This window comes from Rhodnius prolixus, unplaced genomic scaffold (genome assembly GCF_049639745.1).
Source record: "Rhodnius prolixus isolate KJV_2025 unplaced genomic scaffold, Rpr scaffold_6, whole genome shotgun sequence".
NCBI lineage: Eukaryota > Metazoa > Arthropoda > Insecta > Hemiptera > Reduviidae > Rhodnius > Rhodnius prolixus.
Genome location: NW_027411634.1, coordinates 30,308,150 through 30,323,781, shown reverse-complemented (window position 1 = coordinate 30,323,781; position 15,632 = coordinate 30,308,150). Strand labels below are relative to the sequence as shown.

Here is a 15,632-nt window from a genome sequence, read left to right as displayed (position 1 = left end):
AAACCTTCCGAGTAGTAGCAAAAAAGAGGGAGACCGCAGAGTTCATGACATCGATTAGGGCAAAGTGAGAACAAAGCCCTACAAAGATACGCTTGGATATTTGCAGCAAACGAGACATAATAGAAACTTTCATAGAAGAAGGTGGTCTAAATTACAACTTAAGTCTGTCAGACTGTATTATTGGTTGAACTTACAAAAAAGTTTGGGGTTACCTAAAGACATTTGCTATTAAACTAAACTGTGTGTTCCCTTCTAATCTAGCACCCACTTGAAACTGTAGCTATAACCCGTCAACTGAACAATTTTACTCGCCAAGTTCTAATGGCTGGAGAATGTTCTATATATCTATTGTCTTTTGTCTTGAAAGCAATTTTTCTTTTCCTTAATGCTAGTTGAAGAAAATATTCTGGAACTGATTTTAAATTGATTGATACTCTGAAAGGCACATTCGTAGCAACCACTCAGCAACGATTATTCCAGTCGATTCTGTGTGTCAGAAGTTTTTAAAACTTAGAAGTGTACTTTTTCCTTGAAACTGGAATTAATTGAATAGTAATTTTTACTAACAGTAGGTATTTCTGAAATTGATTTATACCACTGATAATCCTTATATAATAATCTTAAAGAGGCAATAAAAATGACAAACGTTAAATTACTAAGAAAGTAATGACATATTTATAGCAACGAAATAAACTTGCCAAGTTATACCACGGCATTGAAGGCCAAATTTCTTGAATGATTTTTCTTTACTTTATTTATTTTGCATCAATTATTTTAGCTTTATATAATACGTGTAGCTATTAACTTGAGTCGCCTTAAGAAAAGCAAAACTAATGAACGCCTTAGTGTTTAAGAGAGCGTAAATAATGATAAGAAAAAGATAAGCCCACTGGCTGTGGCACTGAATTCCCATCCGAGTTCGAATCTAGTTCTTGGATTTTCTCTTACTAGGAGTTTCTTACAGCTCATTATCTTAGTTGGAACGAAAGATTGGTGGTGCATTGAAAAAGGCTCTGAACGTTAATGACCTTAAATAAAATAATAATAATAATAATAGTCAAACATTCTTGAATGTGTACGTGACATACGAAATTTAAAGACCATCGTTGGAGTCATCTTCGAGTTTATCACGAAAAATTCACCTGCTTTAGATCTGTTTCTGAGTTTGAAGCGATCAAGGCACCTTCGAGGGTTGAAAGTATGTTTAACAGAAATGTTACACATAAATATCGCATCTGCAATGTCCTAAAAATAAGCGACTTCTGAGCCTTAACATGATTTTGACGTTAAGCACAACATACTCTGGCCAATCCACCGATTTAGGGAACCCAGATTTCCATTATAAATATGAGTCTCTAACATCAAAACGTTTCTTTAAGAATATATAATATATAAGAATTTTCTTTTATATCTTTATTACCTCCAATTGACTTCATGCCCATTACTCTTAAATTTATTTGATACACGAGTAAGCATTGTCACGTTATTTTCAATCACTTAGTAATACCTTAAGTCTGCCAGGAATAATGGAATTTCTCTTCTTTACTATCCCTTTAAATGAACGCAATTTTGTAGAATTTCTGGTGGAAGTTGAATGACCAGATTTCTAAATCTTCTGAGCGACACTTTACAATTGTTGAAGACCTCTTCTCAGATATAGATTAACCCCTTCGTATAAAATTCTCTTCATGTAAAGTGATCTTGAAAGTGAATTCTAAAACTCTACACTTTTCTTAAAATAATTGTATTATTCTAAAGAATTTTGCCAGTTTCCATTCGGTTTTTTACTTCTCTCAATAGCTCCTATTTTTACATTTCTAGAGAAAACTGTATATCAACCTTGAAAGATTACTTGGAAGATGTAAATCCTAAGTAGAAACCTTGACAAAGAGAAATAAAAAATACAGATAAAATTGGCAATAATTTCTCTTCCCTCTTGGATGAATCAATCAACAAAAAAGATGAACTGTATAATTAGTTATCATTTAGTATAAAAACATTTCATATAAATTCGAAATTTGAAAACAAAATTATAAATTTGGGTCTATGGCTTTTTAGTGAGAAAAACACGTTGTGTGAGTCAAACTTTTTTAAATTTGTACTCCTTGTACCTGGCCCGTTAATTAATGTAGTCCGGTTTTCATTTTTAGTTTTAGTTCAGCTGATTTACTGCAACCAACCGAACTGGTCTTTTAATGTGAAATTTAATTATGAAAAGGAATTTATTAATAATTGCCACTGTTGGCACTAAGATTTCTCAGCACTTAAGACTGAAACTGTAATTTATCGGGGCGTCAAAATTACTATTAAAAAAGAAATAAAGAAAGGTAAACCAAAAAGTCCTTTTTGTTTATCAATAAATTGTGTTTACAAAGTTCTATTATTTATTAAACAATAATTGTCTGAATACTTGACCGTTTTATGGAGTTGAATATTCGTGCAGGTCAAAAGAGCACAGTTACTGTTAGCATATATCATACTCTGAATTAATCCTTCTTACTGCTCCAGTCAGTCAGGCAGATGAAGCGTTTCGGATTAAACAGGTGATTAAGTAGACGATCTACCTCGTACAGGAAGTGTCTGGGAAAGGATATGAAACGTGACTTTAATTTACCTTGTCAAGTACAGTTGAATGTCTTGATATTCAGTATATTTGGAATTATATTTAACTTTATGTTTGTGAGCTTCAATCATAATTTAATTATCTTACTTTATTTATTTACTTTTTAACTGTTTCATTTAACAGAAATCAAACAATAAATAAATATAAATTAGATATAAAACTCATATAATAATAAATTATTATGAATAACAAAGGTGTTATCTAAACAATAAAAAATATTTATCCAATTTGAGTTTTACCAGAAATTGAGGGGCAGATGTAGCTGTTGGAACAGAGCACAATGAAAGAACAACACTGAAGGTAAATTCGAAGACTATAGTTTCAAACTCTGAAGATGAGGGAAGATCTAAAAGCAGAAAGAATAAGAATTACAAACAGATTTACACAACTATAGATCCGTTAAATTAACTAAGTTCTAATTACATCGAGCTTTGAACATTTATTATTTTTTTTTTTTTTGGCGCATCGATTGCCTTGGTCATTAGCGCCGTTTGAAAAATATTATCATTAGAGTTGGAAGTAAGTATAAGAGAAAGATGCGAGGTAGTTTTTCGCCAAGTTATGTTTGTTTACGATTTGTTGAAAAGGAAATATCTCTACTTTTAACAAGAACATCCTCACTGCCACACATTTCTGACAATATACTTTTCCTTGTTCGATAGTTCATCCCTTTTATATTCCTTAGCATTGCAAGTCTTTTTCCTCCACTCGGTTATTAAAATAAAATGAAAATAACTCTATCACAGATAACTTCTTATCTGAGTTCTCTCCTTTTGCAAGGCACCTCTTCAAAAGAATGTACCGTTAGCAATCATTCCTATATTTGCTTTATAAAACATCATAACTAAAAACGTTTTCTAACTTTGTCTATTCAAAGTGATGGCGTTAATAATTTACATTCAGTCGCTTATTTCTAGTACTATAACACATAGTTCATTTTTTGTATTTTGTGTTTTTTACTTTATGGCTGCTAACAAAAAGTGGAAGTGTATAAAATGATAGATAAAAAGGAGAGCAACAACAACAGTAAAAACAGACTCGGCTATACTGCCATCCTTCGACAAATAATTTAATGGGCACAGGACATATTATTTCCTGAACTTGTACTTTTTATTTGATTTTTATTAAGGTCGTTCCCTTTTTTTTTTTCTTTAAATAACTCTAGCAGACTAATTAAAAATTGAACAAGGAAAAGGAATACCCACCCACAAAGGACCAAGAAATAAATCTTTTCTGAGACACCTACAGACTTTTTTTTACTTCAGATAGAACAATTCCAAATAACCAGTTTTCATATCTCTCAACATAAAAGTGTTTTCGGAACAAAACTGCTGGATCACATCAGTGAAATTAGTATCTCAAGTTTAGTGAAAAGAGGTTTATTAATATTCCAGAAATTCTCATTAAATAAATTATTGAAGTTTTAAACTAGTTTCAGAGCAAAGGTTGCTAAATAACTAATATTGAGCAGATAGGAATTAATTCTGGCATCTGTGGCAGAACGTGCTGTAGATTTTGGTGAATTTTCTCGCTTAGGTTTTTGCTACTAAATGTGCTCACATTAGTCATTTCAAAGCCGTATCACATCATTCTCAGAAAGCTATGATTTGACATTTAATGAATCAGTGACATGGCAAATTTCATTTTGGTTTCTAACTCAAATAATAAATTTACATCACTTGTGCGTACATGAAGAACATTAAAATGGGCACCTCAATGTCATGCATATAGTTTTTTTTAAAAAAGGGGTGAAATGCATCTTACGCACATTGTGCCGGACTCCCTTGCGGCCTACCGGCTAAAACACCCCCCTACTGCCAGGCCTAGCCTGGATTCGCTTGTGCAGCACTACTTCAGGCTAGGCTCCAGTTCCTTACCCACTAGGGGTTATCCTCCTCTCCATCTAGATCTCGCCTTTTGAGGGTTAGTACTTCCCTTGTGAAAATTGCCACAGCATTCCACTGCACCCTGCATTATGCTTTGGAAGCGCTCGGGAACCCATTCGCCAACTCTTCCTGCATGCATATAGTAAATAGAGAGAAACTGAGCTTATTACTTGATTATTATTTCATTCAATCGAACCTTTCTTCTTCAACTAAATAATTTTCGAGCCATTATGTAACTCTTTGACTTGTTGCGGTCCTTACAGCTCATTAGAGGACCCTAGTTGAGTCATTAGCTGATCTACTCGCCCAAAGCCGAGGGCATAATCTTAATGGGTCTGACTGAGGAGACGTATAAGCCTGCTGAATCTGGTCGATGGTGGTCGGTGAAGGGTTTGCTTTACTGGGAAAGAGACAATGATCTAATGAATGATGGTAACGTTAGAGTGTTGCAAGAGCGAGACACCACGTACTGGGCCTTAATACGGCTTAAAGGCCTGCAAATATTCGTTAGGTTTGCGTAAGTATTGTGGGCAACAGGTAAGCGCTGACTGATCGGGAGATGTTAGAATATACTCTCAAGTATCGCTGTAACTGTGGACCACCTGAACCATTATTCCTAATATATTCTATGTTCGCTATTCCGAGAAGTCCTTTAGAAAAAGTTTAAGAACTCAAGAGGCGCCCAAGTTAAATAACCAGTTACGCTAATACATGGGGGTTAATTGCGAAGACATTGAGGAGATTAGGTTGACGATAGGAATACTCTTGTTACAGTTCTTAACTACAAGAGGACCGTAGTTATTGCTAGGCTCTGAGTGAAATAGTGTTCAATTATAACAATAATTTAATGTACTCACGTTATATTGTTCCTCTTTTAAACTTCAACCACAGAGAGCTTAGGATTGGGTACTTTTTACAGTTAAACTAAGAATGACAAAATAAATTAATTATTAAATATTAAATTGAACGATGAATAATTAATCAAATAATGACTAAGTTATAATGTAAATGTATTGTAAATAAGGGAAAAGGCATGCAAGCTCAACTAAATCAATTTCCAAAAGATCTCTTTTCCTCCAATCTGTCCCCTCCAGTAGGAAAGAACACTTGTATGACGTATTGGCATCTGTCTTGACCTGCAGATCCCAGCCCACACTCTGTGCAATAGCTTTGTCACATTTTAGAATAATTTAAAAATACATGTACTCTACTCATTATATATTAACTTTCTGCATTACGTTTAGGGTCGTTTCACACCCTTCCCTCTGTCGAATAACAATAATATTAACAAATCATGGTTAAGGGTCCTTACTTTTTACAAAATCCGAAAAACTTATTAATAATTAGAAAGTTGGAGATTCTCAAAATTTGTAAAAGTTTTATCGAATTTTTTGTGCCATTTTCCAATCAAATCTTGGAAAAACAAAAAGAATGGAATATTCTGATCTTTCCCAAGTTCCTGTCTGGGAAAACCCCTTTAGAAATTCACTTCTATTCAGATTTGCTACCTCCAAATAGCAAATTGTAGTTGTTTGAAAAGCATTTAAAAAGCCATCAAGATTAAAACAAATATTTTATAATATATATATTTTCATTTAAAAAAAACGCCACATTCTATACACTTTCCAATCATTTAAAAGTAAATTTGCAGTTTACTATTTTAGTCGATATTAGCAATCTAATCTTTAAGCAAATTGAGAAACGTGTTTTATCAGAAAGAAGTGAAAATTATTATTTGCTCTTCTCTGATCGCCGCTAATTTGGAAAATGTCATCTCATTTCATTCATTCGCACAATATTAAAACGATGAAAAGTTAGCCAACTGTTATTAAACGAATGAATCGATTTTCTTGCTTTTCCTTTTTAATTGCTACATCTAATATTCAGACGAATATTGCCTATTCTACAGATAATTAAATCTCTTTTCTGGATAAATCTCTTCTGTAATAATTAACTCGAAAATGAATTTTTTTTGCGCATTGATTTAATAATCAAATAAGAAATTAAGTCCTTTAACGAATGACAGTTGAGAAAATAAAGTACTAGTCTCCTTTAAAATGGCTTTGAATCACTAACTATACATTTTTTTAAGCTAAATTGACCAGCTGTTGCAAATATTAAACAACCTCAATACGTTCTCTACTCTAATTATTGCTGTTTTAAAAGTTAAGTTTCCCATAAAGTTTGACAAGCGCAGATGTGGTGGAGAAACAGATGATTCTCTCATATGTATTATTGCAGTGTCTATGTTCTTTGGGAAAAGGTGTATATATAACTATTCAAACAGTGTATGCACTTTTTGTCAATACAAAAGGTATAGGGTATTTGAAAGATGCTTACCCACACGGGAATGCTTGAGGAATTTCGAATTTCGAGTTAAGGGATATCTTAAAATATTTAGCGTTTATTTACAGGGGAAAGCTGGAGCTGGGTGATAGAGCCACATTAGGCTTATTCAGACCTCTGACTAATACAGCAGATTTTCTGTTTTTTTTTTTTTTAACACTCCAATTGTTATAACCGTAAATGATTAAGATACATATTTCCGATATTTGTCTCAGCTAATTGGCCAATAGCAGTAAATTATCAGAAATATTACTCTTCAATGAAATTTAGAAATATACGTTTAGGCCTGAAGAGTCTCCCTACTTTTCTAATAGATAACTCAAGTTTTTGAAAATTACTGTTGATGATATGTTGAAGCAAATTTGTAACATTAATATTTTATTTTTTTTTTTTTTTGTAATTTGGTCAAGGTGCATTAATAAAAAGAAGTTATAAATCATCAGGTCACAAATATTTACTTCACGACCTTACAAAATAAGGAAAAACATAATATAATGAAGGTTTTCAAGAAAGGAAAATAAAGACCAAATTGGTGTTAAGCCCAACTCGATATGTTCAGAATTGCCAATAAATATTTCCTTTTTCTTGAGAGGGAAATTAGAAATAAAAAGAATTAAAATTACTAAAAATCATATTTTCACTTAAATTAAATTAAATAAAATATCAAAATTGTATTTTAAAAAAGAATCTGGTACGAAAACTTCCTAGCCTTTCTTTGAGTTTATTATACGTGTATTTGCCTTCAATAAAATAAGTTTAATTAAAATAATTTACTGAAGATAGCTTGATATCACAGCTTCTCAGGAACTGAAATAAAAAACTCATAATTTTGGCGTGGTAAAAATGTTGCCAGCCTCACCATAACAGTAAGAACAAAATAAAAATAAAATAACATGTTACTGCACTAGAAGTTTGTTGACATTTCTTCTATTTAAAAAACTCAATTGCGAATACTCTTCGGCTTTCTTTTACCAAATTTAAGTAATGTAAGATTCTTGAATGTAAAGTAGGTGGGATAAAGGTGAGTAGCATTTATTTCAATTATTATTTAAAATAACTATTTTGAAGTAAATGATTTCCATAACGTTATTTGAAATAATTTGACTGAAGTACTTTTTTTAATAAAATAATTTTGTAGGCGGGCTATCTTGACGTCCATGAAATAGAAAGATATTGCAACAGATTATTACAATTGATTATTATAATAGTAATGGAGTGCTAAAGAAAGGCGTAGACTGAGTGCTAAGATTGTCCTGTTATTTCATTCGGGAACTTTTTCCCTGTTTCATTTTTACGCATGTGTGTGATTTCTTGGGTTTCATCCACCATTCTCATCCAGAAGATCTTTAATAGAATATGCTCGGGAAAAGTTTTCATGAACTCGAAGAAGTGCATCTTCCAACTCGACATATGTATTATTTTTCAATAAAATCGCTAATAGCTGAAAACATGTATTCAGTCTCCCGATTTCCTTGGAAATTTAACACGCCTCTAATCGAACTTGACAAAAAGTAAGTGACAGAACCGTACATTACATTGAATTGGGACTTTAGAGGAAGCCTACCCTCTCTCAGATATGCTCTATACTGTGTAACTCTGTTTAGAAAGGGATTCGCTCCAGTGGTTATCGTATACTGATTCCGGATCTCGGCTGCTGGTTCTTAGGTTTTCTCTTTCTAGGAACTTCTTACAGCTCACAGTCTGATAATAGCAGTGATGTCTGTAATGAGAGAAAACTCTCCGGAGGTCAGCAGTGTGGCAAAAAAAAACATTTTAAATTTAAAAAATAAATAAAAAATCTGTAAAATCTCTCCTTCTGCTCTGCAGCAGGTAGCTGATGTTCCTGCTTCAATCATGTTATGGAGTTTACTTGCAAAACTCAAATACAAGAATACATTGAAGGATACACTCTTCGCACGGGGGTACATTATCCCAAAAACAATTAATTAATATTTCCCATTTAATTGAAACTAATTTTACTAATTGCTTATCAGTCAATATCGAACTTGTATTTGAGTGGCAAGTTAGGGGCAACCTGATCAATAAGAGGCATGTAGGAGGACTGTTTTAAATAATTGCTTCAAATTGTTATTTAATTGTTTATTATTATAATATAAAACAAAAAAAAATATATTGTATTAACATAATGTAAATGGTTAAATGAGTCTAAATATTCCACCTATCTACCTACAAAATCAAATAATATTATGACAGCTAAACAAATTTAACTCCATTAGGACAGATTTATTATAAGGTACATGCCTACGATTCTTGAAGTGATATATTGCAACCAATATGAATTATTACCTGGCCGTTACTTTTGCAATCACCTTTGGGCGCACCTGATTTTTTGTTGGTGTCTATATTTTAATTATAGATATTGAAGTGTTTAATTTGTGTATACCTTTAAATAGTATTACTTTGAATTAGATTTCTTATGGATTTTTTTATTTATTTGCAAGAGAAAAACATTAAAAGAATTTATTTCTTGGAGGAAGCGCCGAGATAAATTATGCAACGAACAACGCCCACGCCCATAATGGATGGCTGCTTGCCCGTAATGCCCATAATGGATGGTTAAGAACCAAATTTACCAAATTAGCTCTCAAAAGTAGTTTAGCCTGAACTGTAAGTAAACAGCTTAGGGCTTTCTCCTCAAATGTAGATCCCTACAAAACAAAACAACATTCCTATCTGCAAGAGCTTATTTGTGTGGCTTCTTCAACCATTTTTCTTGGTGTACAATTTATCATGAATGATATTTTGTTTTGTTTAAACTTTGAAACTGACGGAATACTAGACCGTTGAAAGTGATAAGAAATAAGATGAATATGTGGATACAAAGAGAATAAGTGAAGTATATTAATCCTGAGGCCGATAATGTGACATCTAGAATGGATCATTCCACATAATAATAATAATAATAATAAAATAAGATCTTCCAAGGAAAGTTTCGAGAAGTGAGGATCATCCCTGTAAGAGACTGGGTTCCGTGAGGATAAGAAAGAAGTTGAAGCTCAAGATGCAATTGACGAATTTCGAGAAGGAAATAGTTAAGAGGGTTCTGTGAGAGAATATTTAGTTGGAAAGATAGGAAAATGTGGAAAAATCCATTGCCTATGACCACTTTTCCAGAGATGGCTAGGAGAGGGATATTTTTGTCTTGAAGCAAGCAGGTATGACTAGTATACCAAACAACAACTCAAAGAAGTTCCTATTTGACTCAAATAGACTTAATTATGCAATTTTAAGCAGAGTAAAGGGAACTTGTAAAGGGCTTTCAGCTTATTACTATATGCCTAATAAATGTACCTAAAACTCATAAGAGTGTACATTCCAATAAAAAATTTAAAAGTAAAACCATGGAAAAAGAGACAATTCTGCCAGAGTAGCGTGATTATTTGCAGAGTGATACTTGAAGTTCAGGTAGCGGCCGTTTGAATATATTATTCTATTTATATTTAAATGTAATGTTTGTAAATTCCTCTTTCTCTGAAAACCAAATATTTTCTCGTAATATACATTAAAGCGTGTCTATATATGGAGATATAAAAATATGGAGTAACAATTTAAAATTGCAGTTTCTTTCTAAAATAAATTATTAGTTTCTTGTATCTCTTTCAATTAGCTGCGTTAGTTTTTTTTTTCGAAGGGAAGTTAAATAGTTCAATTTAACATTCCAGTAAATAGTTCAATTTGCAGAAAGAGAAAGTCAGGTTAAAGTTGTACTCATTGTACCTTTTTTTCTTTTTTTTAAGCGAAACAATAAATCTACGCTCTTTCATTTCATAGATCTGTCATCTCCACATGACTAAATACGATTATAGTATTGTTTGCATTCTAATCTTAGTGAAAATATTAATTGAATCCTAAGCTTCTTTTAAGATGAATCAGTCACTTCATTTCACCAAGAATATTAGTAATGCGGATTTATTAATTCGAAATTTATTGCTTAGATAATTTGGAAAACAAAAATATATATCAAAAACCTAATTGCTTGTCACTTTTTAGTCTAAATTTTTCTCTTCGACATTGAAGACTTACGAAATTAGGTATTCATGTCTATTTCAGGTAATTTTAAAAATTGTACGCTAGATTAAGCGAGTGCGATTCATTTTAAAATCATTAAAAGTAATCAGTTCTTTGATATCTGCATTGTTAGTTTTTCTTCTTCAATTGTTCAGATTTCCTTCTAAACGGTCCAAACGTTTTTCAATATTGCTTGAATTAGGAATGCCTAAGCACATTTCTTAGCTTCAGAGGCAATGGATTTTTCCACATTTTCCTATCTTTCCAACTAAATATTCTCTCACAAAACCCTCTTAACTATTTCCTTCTCGAAATTCGTCAATTGCATCTTGAGCTTCAACTTCTTTCTTATCCTCACGGAACCCAGTCTCTTACACGGATGATCCTCACTTCTCGAAACTTTCCTTGGAAGATCTTATTTTATTATTATTATTATTATTATGTGGAATGATCCATTCTAGATGTCACATTATCGTTATTTTTTTAGCTTCAACATTTTGCGATATAGTTGATAAAGTATATTTCAAGAGAAATCTGTTCGGCCGAAGAGACTAACCAAAAAGGAATCACAAAGGCTTTAAGAGAGAGTTCAGGCTGTTTTAAGTGGCTCTGAGGGAGCTTTGATAGGCTCTAGTAAGTTGAAGAGCTTCTAGGGCTTGAGGAAACTCGGTCAGTATTTAAAATGCTCTAAAGAAGCTGTAGTAGCTTGAAGAGGCTTTGAGGAGAAGCTTCTTAAGCTGCGGAGGTTTTAAAGGAGCAATATTACAATTTCCTTTAAAAGTGTCATTCACAAAAAACCAAGCGCTTGCATCGCTTACTAAAAAAAAAAAAATAGACTACCAATGAGATTTTTAAGTTAAATTTCGAAATAGATAAAGTAATAAAAGGATCTTTACCAAAGTAGCTTAAGGTTTGTGCCAACGGTTCACGGCCATTAATTTAATTGTAGACACAATGAGATTTTAGTTAGTTTTTTGTTTTAAAATTCGGGGTGTTACAATGATAATGAGGCGGCACTCCTCTCCCAATGGAACTAGGTGACGTAACAGGTGTTGCAGCAAGATCTCCTCCAGCCTCCTTCTTTCTTTCAGCCTTCGGTCACGCCTTACTATTCTTGGGAGTTAATTCCATACTTGCACAAGTATGTTATTAACTCCCTCAATATTGAATTTTATGATAACTTTATTTAATATTTTATTTTTTTAAAAACTCACACACATATCCAACCTTAAATATGAGTATTGAAACATGAATTTTTTGCGAATATAGATCGATTTTTTTTTAATTGCAGCCATGTCTGAAAAAAGCAATAAATAAATAAATTAGATATATGATACAAATAGAAATATATGTTTACACATAATATTTGTACTCTTTTGCCGCCAAGGGATTGGTAATGTTAGTAGGTTAGTTAATATAAAAACTTTCAGATTACTGCGAGATTACGTTAAGAAGTTGTTTATTATGAGGCTGTAAGAGAAGTAATTTAAAAAACTAAACATTAATATTGCCAAGATAATTGATAATTTGAATTTAATTTATTTAAATACTTATAGGGTGTATTTCTGATTCTAAATGCAACCATATTTCCTGAAAAATTTAAGAATTTAAAAGGAAAACCAAAATTCTTATTATTTAAAGCAGTAATAGCGAACCTTATGAGCTCGGAATGTCAAAATATAGAGAAACCATAACATAACTCTGATGCCGTGTCATATGTAAAAATATTCATATGTTTTTTTATACTTGTAATCATACTAGAAAAAGAAGATTTATTAAATGATCCACTTATAATCATTGTTCTAAGGAAAATTTGCCAGATCCTTATTCTCAATAAATACCCAGTACTCTATAAATACTCAATAATTTCTTCAAAGTACTCCACAAATCGCTATATTATTTATAATTAAATTTTATGCCTGTCGATGCGTATCACCCAAAACACCCGTGTCATAAGTTCGCTACCTCGGGATAGACTATAAGAGAAATCACACTTATCTGTTACTTACAAAAGGAGATAAAGCGGTGGTAGTTGCAGAGCGAGTTATGCCACCCAAAAAAATTTCAACTCTAAATATCTCCTCAACTTATGTATCAGTACACAAAATAACTATAGCTTATAACTGAGTAAAGTATAGTTTATAAGGGAACTAAATATTATCCTAACAATATGTTGTTTACAGAGAGTAATATAGTGCATGTCATGACCCAAAAAAATTTCAACTCTCAATATCTCCTCAACTTATGGATCTGTACACAAAATAACTATAGCTTATAACTGAGTAACACAGTTTACAAGGGAACAAAGTTTCATTTTAATATGTTTTTTACAAAGCGAGATATAACGGGCACAATTTTAGTGCATGTCATGATCCAAAAAAAATGTCAACTCTCAAAAACTTAGAAGATAGTTTATGGTTCAAAACCTAAGAATCTATATCCCATAGCTGAATAAAGTATAGATCTAAAGGATAAATACAGAATTTGTTAATCTTATAAAGAAATTTGCCCGATGCCATTAACATGGGCCTGTAAGTATCTTAATGTTCGTAGATGTTACAAAGTTAGCAGGTTTTCTCAGAGGTGTACTGGCAGGATAAGCCATCACTGGCGATCCTATTTCTTTTCCAGAACTCGCAGGTGGGGAAATCGGTGCACGTAGTTGGTAATTGTATTTCATGTATCGCTCTCCATGTTCAAAGGACGTGATGTTCCTAGAATTCACATTTTTACTAAGAAGAGTAACTGTTGGCTCAACAAGTCGTTATTATAGGAACTTGCTACAGATACATATTTCGCTTGAAGCACAACCTAACTTTGAACATCTAAAAATATAAATATACAATAACTTAGTTGAAACACCTCATTGTAAGGCGTATTGGTATTATCCTTATGTCTTAATAGGTAATGTAAGTGGCCTAATTTCTCTAGAAGGCTTTAGCTCCAATTACCATGTTAGACGGAGGTAGGTAGCCTACTAACTTCACAGTAAAATTCTTATCTTAATCATTAAGGCCCGCCTCTGACCGCTCGGCTACCGTGGTAAGACTTGGAAAATTGTGTAATAAGTGTTAATAGGCATAAATATCTGAGCCCGCAATGGCAAGATGTAATTTGGCCTGGATGTTATTTAGAATGATAACAACGATAAATTAACCAGGTAATCGCCTGTTGCCAAAACAGTACTTGGGCGTATAGCTCTCCTGAAAAGTCAGAGAACGGCTTAAAAGTCAGAGAACATAAAATTCTTTGTAATTAATAATGATCAAAGATTATTAACCAATATAATCCATTTTTCATTGAAGAAAGTAAAAGTGTCATCTTAATTCTTTTGTGATTAATAGGTGTGTATAAAATGTTAATTACTTTGGGGAAAACAACATATTACTGCGCTTCATTCATGGGGCAACATAATCTTAAGCTGCTGAGTTTGGCCGGATTATGACCATAATGAAGAAAAATGTTTACCGGTGGCATTGTAAAATATTTTGACATCTATAAAATATAAGCTAAAATATGTTAACATTTCTTAATTATAAACTACTGTTTTTGTATATATTACAAACAAACATACATTAAATGAATATGTAAATGCGCAAACATGCGTACAAATTTGTGAACGTAGGCAAAAATTAGGCAAGTAAACAGCTACTTCCAAACTCTGACTGCGAACTGTTAGTATTCTGACCAACATAGAAAAAAGTTGTTAATGTTGAGTAGTACAGCATCGTGATCATTTAAAATGGTAAAAAGCCAAGTTCCTGGCAATACAAAATTTTGAACTTAACATCTCTAGAAACCCAAGCGGAGAATGAATAAAAACCAGAGTTGTGCTTGTGTTACGTACGCCATTGACGAATGAAGTGCAAATTTTACATTTATGTAATTGTACACGTCCTTTAACATAAAGCACACCAGTGGCGACATGTACGAGTATTGTAGTATTCTAAGTTGGGCGTTCTTTAAGAAAAGTTCGCGAATCCTCGAACTTTTATTTATATAAGACAGATTATTTTTTGCGAAAAATTTCGCTTAGTTGAATGTTTAAAAAAAGGCGAGAAGACTGGTTCAAAAACTCAGAACTAGATATTTTGGTTGAAAAGAAATAATTAAATAATTATTGTACCACATAATTTAACTTATTAAAAAATTAATATTTTTAGAAGACATAGTTAACAAAAAAAAAATCCTTCTTGATAAAAACATAAGCTTTTGTGGTTGGCCCGTGTAAACTCAGAAATCAAATTAACATTAAGATAAGGGGAGTTGTATAGAAATAAGATGAACATCATAATTACATGGTAGGATTGTGGTGAAAAGATAGCACATCCTGTTCTTGTCGCATCCTTTGTGCTGATACATACAATAGAAAATTATTGTTCCAAAAACGTCATAAATTCTACGGAGAAATACCTGAAAAGCTACATAATAAATCTTCAAGTGTTTCTCAATCATATTCTGAACAAATTTTCTTTAATTCTGGGATCATTACAATGCATTTGTCCTCAATGTTCTGAAGGCAGCGTTTATATAAACACGAACAAAATATTGCACTTTAGACAGAAAGTGTATCATATGCACTCAATGCTTATTTAAATCAATTTATTTGAAAAAAAAACAACGTAAAAGTGAATTAATTTACTAGAAATGAAAAATTTAACAATTATTACTTTTAAATTGAAACTGTTGTTGATACACTTTTTATGAAATTTCAGATTCTGATAACTTTGCTGTTGCCTTGTTCTCCT

The 15,632-nt window shown here is 32.2% G+C and overlaps 1 protein-coding gene and 1 long non-coding RNA gene across 4 annotated transcripts in view; one reads left to right on the top strand and one right to left on the bottom strand.

Moving 5' to 3' along the window:
- The window catches only part of LOC141460998 (QRFP-like peptide receptor), a 245,397-nt gene that overhangs the window by 141,665 nt on the left and 88,100 nt on the right, over window positions 1-15,632 (top strand). The window lies entirely within an intron of this gene.
- Window positions 2,049-5,921, bottom strand: LOC141461021 (uncharacterized). The gene is made up of 3 exons (XR_012462466.1): window positions 5,367-5,921; window positions 2,863-2,969; window positions 2,049-2,580 (listed from the first exon to the last, which is right to left on the bottom strand). It is a non-coding gene; the product is annotated as an uncharacterized lncRNA (long non-coding RNA).